This window comes from Lycium barbarum, chromosome 5 (genome assembly GCF_019175385.1).
Source record: "Lycium barbarum isolate Lr01 chromosome 5, ASM1917538v2, whole genome shotgun sequence".
Lineage (NCBI taxonomy): Eukaryota > Viridiplantae > Streptophyta > Magnoliopsida > Solanales > Solanaceae > Lycium > Lycium barbarum.
In genome coordinates, this window is record NC_083341.1 from 111537962 (window position 1) to 111548619 (window position 10658).

The following is a 10658-nucleotide window of genomic DNA, read 5'->3' on the forward strand; positions in this document are numbered from 1 at the left end:
ATCCATGTTATCATTCTTCTCCACCATATTGGCTTGTCCCTTTCCCTTGTCCTTTTTCGGGAGACGACAATCGGGGGCTTTGTGGCCAGCTTTCCCACAATTGTAGCAATTGCCCTTGAATTGTTTCTTGTTATGCTCCTTACTCTTTCCAAAAGGTTTCTTCCTTTTCTTATTCTTTGGAGCAGCTTCTTCAACGATGTTCGCTCCCATAATCGTTGAATTTCCACGCGACTTCTTTTCAGCTGTTTTGTTATCTTCCTCAACCTTGAGACGAATCACAAGATCTTCCAACTTTATTTCCTTGCGCTTGTGCTTTAGATAATTTTTGAAATCTCTCCACGAAGGAGGCAACTTTTCAATCATTGTCGTCACTTGAAATGCTTCGTTAACTACCATGCCTTCAGCGATAAGGTCATGAAAAATAAGTTGAAGCTCTTGAACTTGGGTTCCAACGGTTCTGCTGTCTATCATTTTATAGTCTAGAAACTTGGCAACCACAAATTTCAAGCATACGTCTTCAGTCTTATACTTCTTCTCAAGTGCATCCCACAATTCTTTAGAAGTTTTCATAGCACTGTAGACATTGTACAAATCATCCTCCAAAGCACTTAGGATGTAGCCCTTGCATAGAAAATCCGCCTGTTTCCATGCCTCAGCAATCATAAATTTTTCATTGGCTGGCATACTAGCAGCAGGCACAGGAGGGTCTTCGTTGGTGAACTTCTGCATACCAAGAGTGGTAAGCCAAAAGAACACCCTTTGCTGCCATCCTTTGAAATTGGCTCTAGAAAATTTCTCCAGTTTTTCTGCCGGTGGCACAGCAGTTCGGCTTGTTGCCGCAACAGTCGCAGAAGTAGTAGCGCTTTCAGTTGCCATTTCTTTTCACTGTCAAGATAGACAAACTGTGTTAATATTCAGAATAACAAACTTTTTACAACAGCAACGATGAAGTTTTTATGTTCTTCAAATCGTTGTACAAGTATGAACTTTAATATTCCAACGAAATTTTTATGTCTTCAAGTCAGAATACGAAATTTCATACGGAGTAGAAAACCACACAGGTTTTAGTCTCCAAAACAGAATACAGATTAATATATAAAAAACAAAATAATTTCCTTAAGATTGTTATTATCTGTATTGCAAAAACGTTGAAACAGTAACAAATAATTTCTGAAAACAGGAAAACAGAAACTGGACAGATTCTGGAAAAACCAGTAGAAAACAAAAACAGAAACTAGAAAATATTTAAGAATAAAAATCGAGCCCACTGAATGCACAGTCACTTTAAAAACGGTGGGAAATTTAAATAAAAACGGGAAAGAACTGGGTCGCGGGTCCGGGTTACTAACGGGTAGGATCGGATAAGTTTATTAATTAATTAAATAAATAATTATTAATTAAGTAATTAAAAATAAATAAAATTTGGTCCAAAAAGATTATCAATCAATCAGACCAAATTCGAAGCCGAAGTCGAGCCAAGCGACGACGACGGCGCGAGGGGAGACCCTCTTCTTAACCCTTTAGCAACAAGAAGGAGTACTTCTACTTTTAAGTAGGAGAACTTTTCTTTCCACTACCTATGAGGGACAAATGCTCATTTCATAAAGCAAGAGGGACAACTCATTTTCCCTCCACTTCTTTTCCCTCCATTTCCCATTCAATCTATCATTTAAACCCAACAACATCAACCAATTCAAAAGAAGATAGTTATAAAAAAATTTAAACATTACCAAGTCTAGAGGACTTCTGTATCTTCTTATTAAGAGAACCAACAAATGGGAGAGCTAACACAATATGAAAAACTGAGTCAATAATCAACAAATTGAAGGACGTTTTGTTATATATATTATATATAATTGCATGATAACAGATAAGCGCACGTACCATATTGTTATTCATTTGGAGAACGATACGGGTGAGAAGTAAAATGAACGTACTTGTAAAGTAGTACGCATGCAGTGTCACTCGTGATAAAACAATGCATCTACTAAGAAGCAAATGTAGTGAAAAGAAAAGAATCCATCAGTAAAAGTAACTTAAATGAGGCAAAGGAAAAAAGGGTCCTCTAATCACATTGCAACTGAGAGGCAAACATAGTGAAGAAATTAATCAATTACCATTTACCAACAGCATATAGCAGAAGGTAACGTGATTTTTCAACGATAGAATATCCAATAAACAAAAAATTGATAAGAAAGTAGCTGCGTCAAGGATTAAATCATCTGATTCACGACAAACCGATATAGATATCACAACAAAATTGATAAAGAAAATGTGGCAAAAAGTACATATATGTGCTAGGTTAATATGTTAAAGTTGTCAATTTGTCATGAGAGAAACCAACATACTTATAAGATATGTATATGCCATGACAAATTCAGAATGACATTCACATGTTCGAAAGACTGCTAACCCAAAATAGGAGATAATTAATATGACATCTACAATCAACCACTATAATAAAGATAAAAGTATGCTCGAGATTCACCTATAATTCCAACATCTAATAACAGCCAAGATGTGCTCTACTTACGTGACAAACTCCACGCTTTTCCACCTCACAGCTTCTTTAAGAGACTTTTTCTTCTTTTTAACTTTTTGCACTTATGTTTTAGCCTTATCTCGCCTCTGATTTTCTCCATGTGCTGGACTTGTTTCCTCAATTTCCAAACTTTTCTCACCCATCTGATGAAGGAGAAAACCAGTTCTTTACATGTAACAGATAAATCTTCTGCAGTAGTGGAACTTGTGCGCTATAGAACTGAATTCACCGGAAAAAGTGTACTATATGTCTGTCATGTGTAACCGTATGTGTGATTCGTGGGAGTGATTGTATGTGACCATGAATGAGGAAAATGGGAAGTTAATTAGACGTGGGTGGGGGCTTTTGAATTGGTTTAGGGTTAGTTAATTTTTTGGGTTTTTTTCTTATTTTATCCTCTAAATTCCTATTTCATCGGGGAAACTACGCACTAGCTTGCACTAATTTTTATTTGAAATGTTTTATACTTAGTACCTCCATAAACTAATCCATCGTGCAGCGCTTTGTGATCGGAAGATGAAAACAATATGCCCGACCATCGTCCTTTAGAGGTGATAATAAATAAATTAACTTAACCATCTTCATTTCAAATTTAAAATTGTAACTAATTTATAACTAATTTAACCACTTTTTGTCCTAAAACTATCCTGTTTTTAATAATACTAGTATACGTACCCGCGCGACGCACAGAGTGTATCAAAGTAAATTAATCACATAAAATATCATGCGTGGAAAATAATAAAGACAAGCCAGACCAAAAAATTGGTTCATACCAAAAACTATTTTTGAGAAATGAAATTATGACCCTTTACAATGTTTTTTTAGTTTTATGACCCTTTCACAAGAGATCTTTATTTTTTACACATAAGAGATCTGAAAAAAAAACACATAAGAGATCTAAAAAGTCTGTTTTCTTCTATTCAAATTATAAGAGCCAAGAGATCATTTCCTCCGTACTCCTTAATAATACTGTCCTCTACAGCTTCATCGGAAATTTAACTTGCGTATCAAAAGCTACAACGGAATAGGAACTTTTGGACTGCATTTCAAGTTGTAAGTTCAATAAGTTTTGAGGGTGACTTTTTTTTTTTTTGGTTGGAGACTTTTGGTATGACTGCCAGTAAATATCAATATATGGCTTGTGCTGTTGACATACAATTAAATCACCATTATTCGTGATGAGCTTATGTGACTGTGCATATTAGAGTCACATACAAACTTCATTTCATGGTTTTTGCAGCGAACTATAAGAAACTGGATTCTTGAAACTACTTCTCTATACATTCCCATTAATCTAAATCTAGTAGAAACCAACACAAGTTCAGTGGAAATGTATCAACAATTCCTCAAGAAAAGATCAAACAAACTGCGTAATGAGTAGAAAGAAAGCAGATGATATACCAAGAAATAAATATTTAAATTAACTATATTCGTCACAGGATGAAGTACTTCAATAATTTCTTTACCAAGTGATTGTAAAATTTTCAAAAATTAACTATATTCGTCACATGTTAAGCACACCAACAAAATTTTAAATCTGCAGAAAAGTTATAATTTTGTGGTTAAGTTTGAGAATAAAGGAAATGTTTACTCCTCCATACGATTTTTGTTGGACTTTTGATATGAAATTGACGGCAAGGTTTCTATATAAATCGTATTGTTTTGACATGTAACTCAGTTTGTATATTCTGATGTTCAGTTCCAAGGTCCGAGATGGCTCCTTGTTGGGTAAATCAGGATCTTTGACCATATGATGCTTACCTCGTGCTCCTTTGTTGCTTCTCTCAGCTCTTTGTTGCTTCTCTCATCCTGTCCAATTTGCCCCAGCTGATTTTAGTAGTAAAAACAGACAAAATAAAGCTAAGTCATGCAAATTAGTGGGGCTGCAGCAGCACATCACAAAAAGGAAATGCATGTTTGTGTTTTCACACGACAAAAAAATGTAACATTAAGACTTCCGAAAAAAGATTTCAGGCATCATAAACTTGAAGAACTGACTAATAACTGACCATGGGTGACCCTTTTCCTCTTCATGTGACTAACTGTATTATGGAAGGATTTCAAGCTAATAATATTAATATCTGACAATGTAGCAAGAGCAAGAGATTTGATTTGCTAGTTTAAGCTCATAGAATTAAGTGCAGATGATAAATATCACAGTGTTTAATTAGAAATCAACTGATTTCTCTTAAGGCAGAAGTGCTTGATCCAACCCTTGTATGCCTGCGCTTTGATACTTTCTTACCGGGACCTCCTTACTTACAATACACTACTGCCACAAGACTTTTAAAGATAACACTTCAAATAGATGAATTTGACGTAATAAAAGAAACAAAATCAGAGAATTTGCCTGATGGTCAAAGTCAATACGTTCAACAACCCTAACATCACTGTGCAACACCAAATCAATTAGCCTCGTGCTCTTTAACAAATTGCAGTAAATTTTTGCAAACCCCAAGACCGTTAAAACAAAATATTTCAGCTATAATATCCTAAACTTGCAAGAAATAGATCATCAGAATTTTAAAAACAAAAAGTGTGTCGCAGAGCAACTACTCTCTAACTCAACATTTAATTAGGTCTACTGAGAAATCAATGTACTAATTTTGCTTCAATATTAATAAGCTTGTAATCAATACCTCTTTAACGCATAAATTGGATAAACGTTCTCATTGCCAGAGGCACTACTCTCTATGTGCAACCAAGTATTTGGAGCCAACACAGGTTCCTGTTCACCTTTAAAGTCCATGCCTGATGTCTAGGATCTCTTTTTAATTAAGCTATTTATACAGGGAAAACTCTTTGCTAGTGTATTTTGGGGAGATTATTTGCTTCACCACAGAGAATTTTCCAAGAGTACTATGTGAAGGTGTCAGTTTGATGCTTCTTTGAACAAAAGAAAAATAGAGCAGCAGAGATAATGGAGAAATGTAGACAGAGTAGGAATATCACATTACAAAATTGCGAGCCTCAAAATCAAGGAGCTTAATACATTCTTGAATGTAGAGTTCTATGGAATATAATCGAATGCTATGTGACATGAAACTAATGCAACAATCATTGGATTAAATAAGGACCATCATATTGAGAAAAGGATGCTTTTTTGATGATTGAATTAGTCATTGTCTGAAATCAACTACTGCAATCTATACTTAACATTTGCAAGTACAGACACCTACATGCCAACAAAAGTTGCAGAACCAGAAGATATAGCGTCAGACTTGTTTTATTATCATCCATACAGGAGATATAGCTAAATTTTGGTCTGTAATATTGAAGACTCCTTACCTCGTCCAAAATTGACTTTACATTCACAATTCACTTTACAAAATTGGCTATTTGATGAATTCATAACCACTCGTTCCTTAATGAGCATACAAATCAAACTGTGATTTTTCTTTATAAGTGGAAATGTAATCATCCATGTATATCGTCTGCAATGTTTCAAAATTTAACTCTAGTAAGATTTTGAGAGATGTAACAGCAGTACTGTATATTTGCTTTACAAACAGTGAACTACAGTTGCACTCGTGTAAAGAAGTTTGATAGATAGATAATACAACTTTTAAAAATCAAACATCTTTCATCAGGAATAAACAATTGATTGTTATTACGTGTAACTTAAACAGAAATCAAAATTTCAAACTACATAATTTCTAAAGGAAAAGCTATTTTATGATTCTTCAAATAAGTATTTCAAGGAATTTACTATCTCTCTCTCTCTGTCTGTCTGAATATTGGGCCTGAGGATATATAGCATTCGTCGTTCTCCCATAGTTCCTCCATAACTATATGACTATACGACCATATGATAGGCGGAACTTAAAATGCTCTGACATAAGAAGCATAAGGAAGTTTGACTTAAGTTAAAGGAAGGATGCAATAAAACTATCATCCTAACCCATTTACCCCAAAATTACTTGAGACCAAGCAACAAAGCCCAAAGTTTTTAGAAAGTTTCCTAACGAATATGTATAACCAATTAACTTTTGCACAGAGAGCTAGCAGTAATATCATTCTAAGAAGAAAAAAAAAAGAGCTAGCAGTAATATCATTATCAAAAGATCTTGCGCTCACAAATATATCATTAAAGTTTATGAAGTAGTCAATGAAAATTTGGACTTCATTCAGCAAAAAACAACAATTGATCACTCTAGAACCTAACATACTCATCACATACGTGGAACGATGAATTCATTCAGCTCAGACTTCCTCCAACTATTCTCTGTCTAGTCCTCTCTCGAGAAAAAGAAAGAAAATATAAAATTGAATAAAGTTGAGTTTTTTTCTTTTTTGACAATTGGTTTCCGATGAAAATTTACCTGGCTTTTCATTCTATAAAACCAATAGAGTAGAATGACACTGTTCACTCCTCCATCAATCCACTGCCCTTGGTTTGTCTCCCTAACTATCGACATAAAGCCACCGTTTTCTCCCCTGGTACCAAGGGACATGGCCTGTAGGCAAGAGTCAAAAGATAGTTGCCATTAATTTTTTTTTAAACAAAAATATGTCCAAGTTCTGAGGACTTCTTTATGTTCTTGTTAAGAGAACCAACAAACTGGAGAGCATTGTTAAAGAACTGATTCTTATTCCATATAAAGGAGATCTTTTTATTTTGATCATTTCTCACTCTTCTTTATGTTCACATTGTAGCAATTCTTTATGTTCACATTGTAGCAATAGTAAACCAAAACACAACAACAACATGACCAGTGTGATCCATATAAAACTAAAATCAAAATTAGCACGATACCTTTGTTGTAGATTGAGAGAACACAATCAGCCCATCTGAAAGCATAGTTGTAAATTTTACAATTATAAAAAGGCTTGAGAAATAGTTCAGATAACATGAATTTCCGCATTCCACGTTGCTTATGTCTTCCCCTGAATTAACATCTATGTGAACTGCGACCTGCCTAGTGACTGCTTGGAATCAAAAGAAAACCCTTGAATTGTACCCACCTTTTGAATTTTATCTTTTATATGAATGAATGTTGTTGGACATTCCTCTTCCTCTGATTATCACCCAAAACATTTTCTTCCAGGTTCCCTGTCTGTTTTGCTAATTACAATTTGTGTTGTTGAGATTTTAGGTACCTTCAGATTCAGAAATGGGTAAATCATTTTCTTTTTGGCTTTTGCATTGGGATTTTGTTGATGAGGTTGCAGTAAAACTGACACCACTATTTTCCTCAATTTGAAGTTGAAATTCCTTAACTGAAGCGGTTGACAAAACGTGTCTTCCCCATTACTGAGGGTGTCCTCAATTATGTTTTAATTTTATTTAAATGATATATTTATTATTTCAATTTAAGAGCCCCGGATTTTATTTTTTATATATATCTGAAAGACTTTCAATTGCGAAAGTCATGGGTGTGGCTGACAGATCAATTGTTTGAGAAGAGGTGATCGTGGGACAGTTGTTATTTTAAAAAAAAAAATTGTTAAATGCTGTAATATTCAAGGAAGTTGAATCTATTTTTAACCTTTAAAATTTAATGTTAAAATATGAAAAAAAAGTAACTAACTATCAACTAATTAACTAATTTTTGTCCTAAAATTATCCTCTTTTTAATAATATATAGATTATAATCTCTCTTAATTAAATGTTACTCTATTTATGTATCATCTTGATCAATGACAAAATTCCACCAAGGGTAAAATTAATTATGATTTGAACGCCTAAAACGATAATAATTTGAGACAACTATTTTTAGTAACCACGATAAATAATTTGAGGCGGAAGAAGTACTTGAAAGGGAAGGCTAATTTGGTAGATTTAGCTATAGATGGTTACTAGATTAATGACAAAATATATACCTGGATTTGTAAACCGATTAGATTGCACATGTGTCTTCGCTTGCTAATTTATTTATTTTATTGTATCAGCCCTGAAGACATTATACCCCATTTTTGATAAAATATGTTATTTTCTAATAACCAAACATCAAACAATAATTTTCATGAAAAGTATTTTCAATAACATAGGACTAGGTCAGTATGGTAATCAGCAGAAAATATGGTGATCGGTTGTGCTTTAATTAGGGGCGGCAATTAAAATGAGCTCATCAAAATATGATCCAGAAACCTGGACTGGTTAATGAGATCTCCATTAACTAACTCAGTTTATTTTGACCCCAAATTCAGTCCATCTAAAATTGGGTTCATTTGGTATAAATACGTAGCACAAACTGATCAGTGAGAAACAATATTCTTAAAAAGATATTTATCTGTTATAAAGAAAACAAAAATACTTATTAGGTAACTAAACAAATTATAAGAAAACAAATAAAAAACTGGAAGAATTGACTAGGTTGGATTATGACCTATTGTTTAGTCCATCACACATTCAATCCAATTTAAATTGGGAAAATAACTCATATATACGGCTCAGACATCTAGTTAGCAACCGATGTAGCCCACCGTATCATCGGTGTATAGATAATGTATTTGTTCTGTATAGCTATACTTCCCCCGCATCTAGTTTGCAGCCAATGTAACCTACTGTATCATCAGTGTATAGATAATGTATTTTTTTGTATAGTTATATATAAACACTATATATATTCTGTATATACAATGTATATGTTATGTACAATCAATGTATAACTAGATATAACAATGTATCTGCATTATTTCTACAAACTTTGGACATTGAGACTGCACAAAAGGAAACAATTCATCCAAGTAAGAGTTACAAAATGAATAGCTCGTGTGCCGACATTTTTCTTACTTTTCTTTGTAGTTAGTGTCTAATACGGATGTCTGTTGTTAATAAAAACTATGACAAAGTCTGTTGTTAATAAAAACTATGACAAAGTTAAGAAAAGATATATAAATATTGTAATAAATATTTTTTCATGTTTAAAATAATTTTAAAAATTATATATATGCATATACAATGTCGAGTTGGTTTGGTCTCGAATTGACTTTTTTTAGTTAATACCAAACCAAACCACTTATAGTCGGGTTTATTTTTCAAATACCAAACCAAAACACTAGTCAGGTTTTTTCATCTGACTTGATTTGTCGATTTGGTGCGATTTACGATTTGATTTTATTCAGCCCTAGTTAGACATATAACTCGGTTAGACAGTGTACTCAATCTTCAAATCAACACTAATTAATATAATTATTTTACTGCTAAAAGAGGGAATAAGAATGAACTCAATCGAATAAAATCCTAATCGTTTAATTTGCGCACTTAAGAGGTCCAATTTGCTTAGACCTAATGTCTAAAAGGCATTTCCATATTTACATCGAATTCTTTCTTAGGAACCAAATTATTCTAGAAGTTTAATTTTGTAGTTCTGAACAAAAGAGGAGAGCGGAACAGGGATATCAATTTTTGTTTTGGATATTTGAGGTGTTTTCATCTTGCCTTCTCCTTTTCATCCATTTGCCTTCGTGGTTTAGAGTAATAGGTCATATTTCTACTTTAAGGGGGTAATAGGGTTTGAATTCGTGGGCCATTAAGCACTTTGTAAGTGACAACACACAAGTCTAGTCTTATTAGAATGTTGCTCAATCTCTTGCAGGAAGAGTTATAATTAGGGGAAAGTATTGGTGAAATGGTAATCAAGGAGTAGTTCGGCCATATTTGACAAAGTAGATGACCGAATGGACATGGGGCTTAATTATTTCATTTATATTCAGTCCAACTCGCCTATTTTTACACCCCTAACCTCAATATTGAAGATGTAATCAAGAAATATACTTTCGTTTTTAAGCCTTCTCCTTGATTTTCACTGGGCAATTTGCAAGGTTACCCTTCGCAGGGGGTGGTCTTTAATTTTTATCCCTCAAAATGGTGGTCTTTAAATTTGAAAGGACACAAATGGCCGCTGAGTCATAAATAGTTTCATGCGCTGGCCCATTTATTCCCAAACCCAAAAATTAGCCCATAAACTATTCCCATCCGGTAGCCAAAATCTATAGAAAGCCTTTTGTGGTCGCCACAAAAGACTTAAAAAGTCGCCACTAAAGGCTGGGTGGTCCAACAGCCCCATCGCTTTTTTTTGAAAAAAAAAAAGGAAAAACAAATCAGACTTTTTGTGGCGACTAAAAGTTGCCACTAAAGGGCTGCTATAGAAAAATCAGGCTTTTTAGTGGC

General features: G+C 33.8%; 1 long non-coding RNA gene across 1 annotated transcript; it reads right to left on the reverse strand.

The window, feature by feature from the left end:
* Positions 1-1502: 1502 nt before the first annotated feature.
* Positions 1503-7827, reverse strand: LOC132641142 (uncharacterized). Its single transcript, XR_009582708.1, has 3 exons — positions 7299-7827; positions 6865-6999; positions 1503-4351 (listed from the first exon to the last, which is right to left on the reverse strand). It is a non-coding gene; the product is annotated as an uncharacterized LOC132641142 (long non-coding RNA).
* Between the last annotated feature and the right edge of the window lie 2831 nt (positions 7828-10658).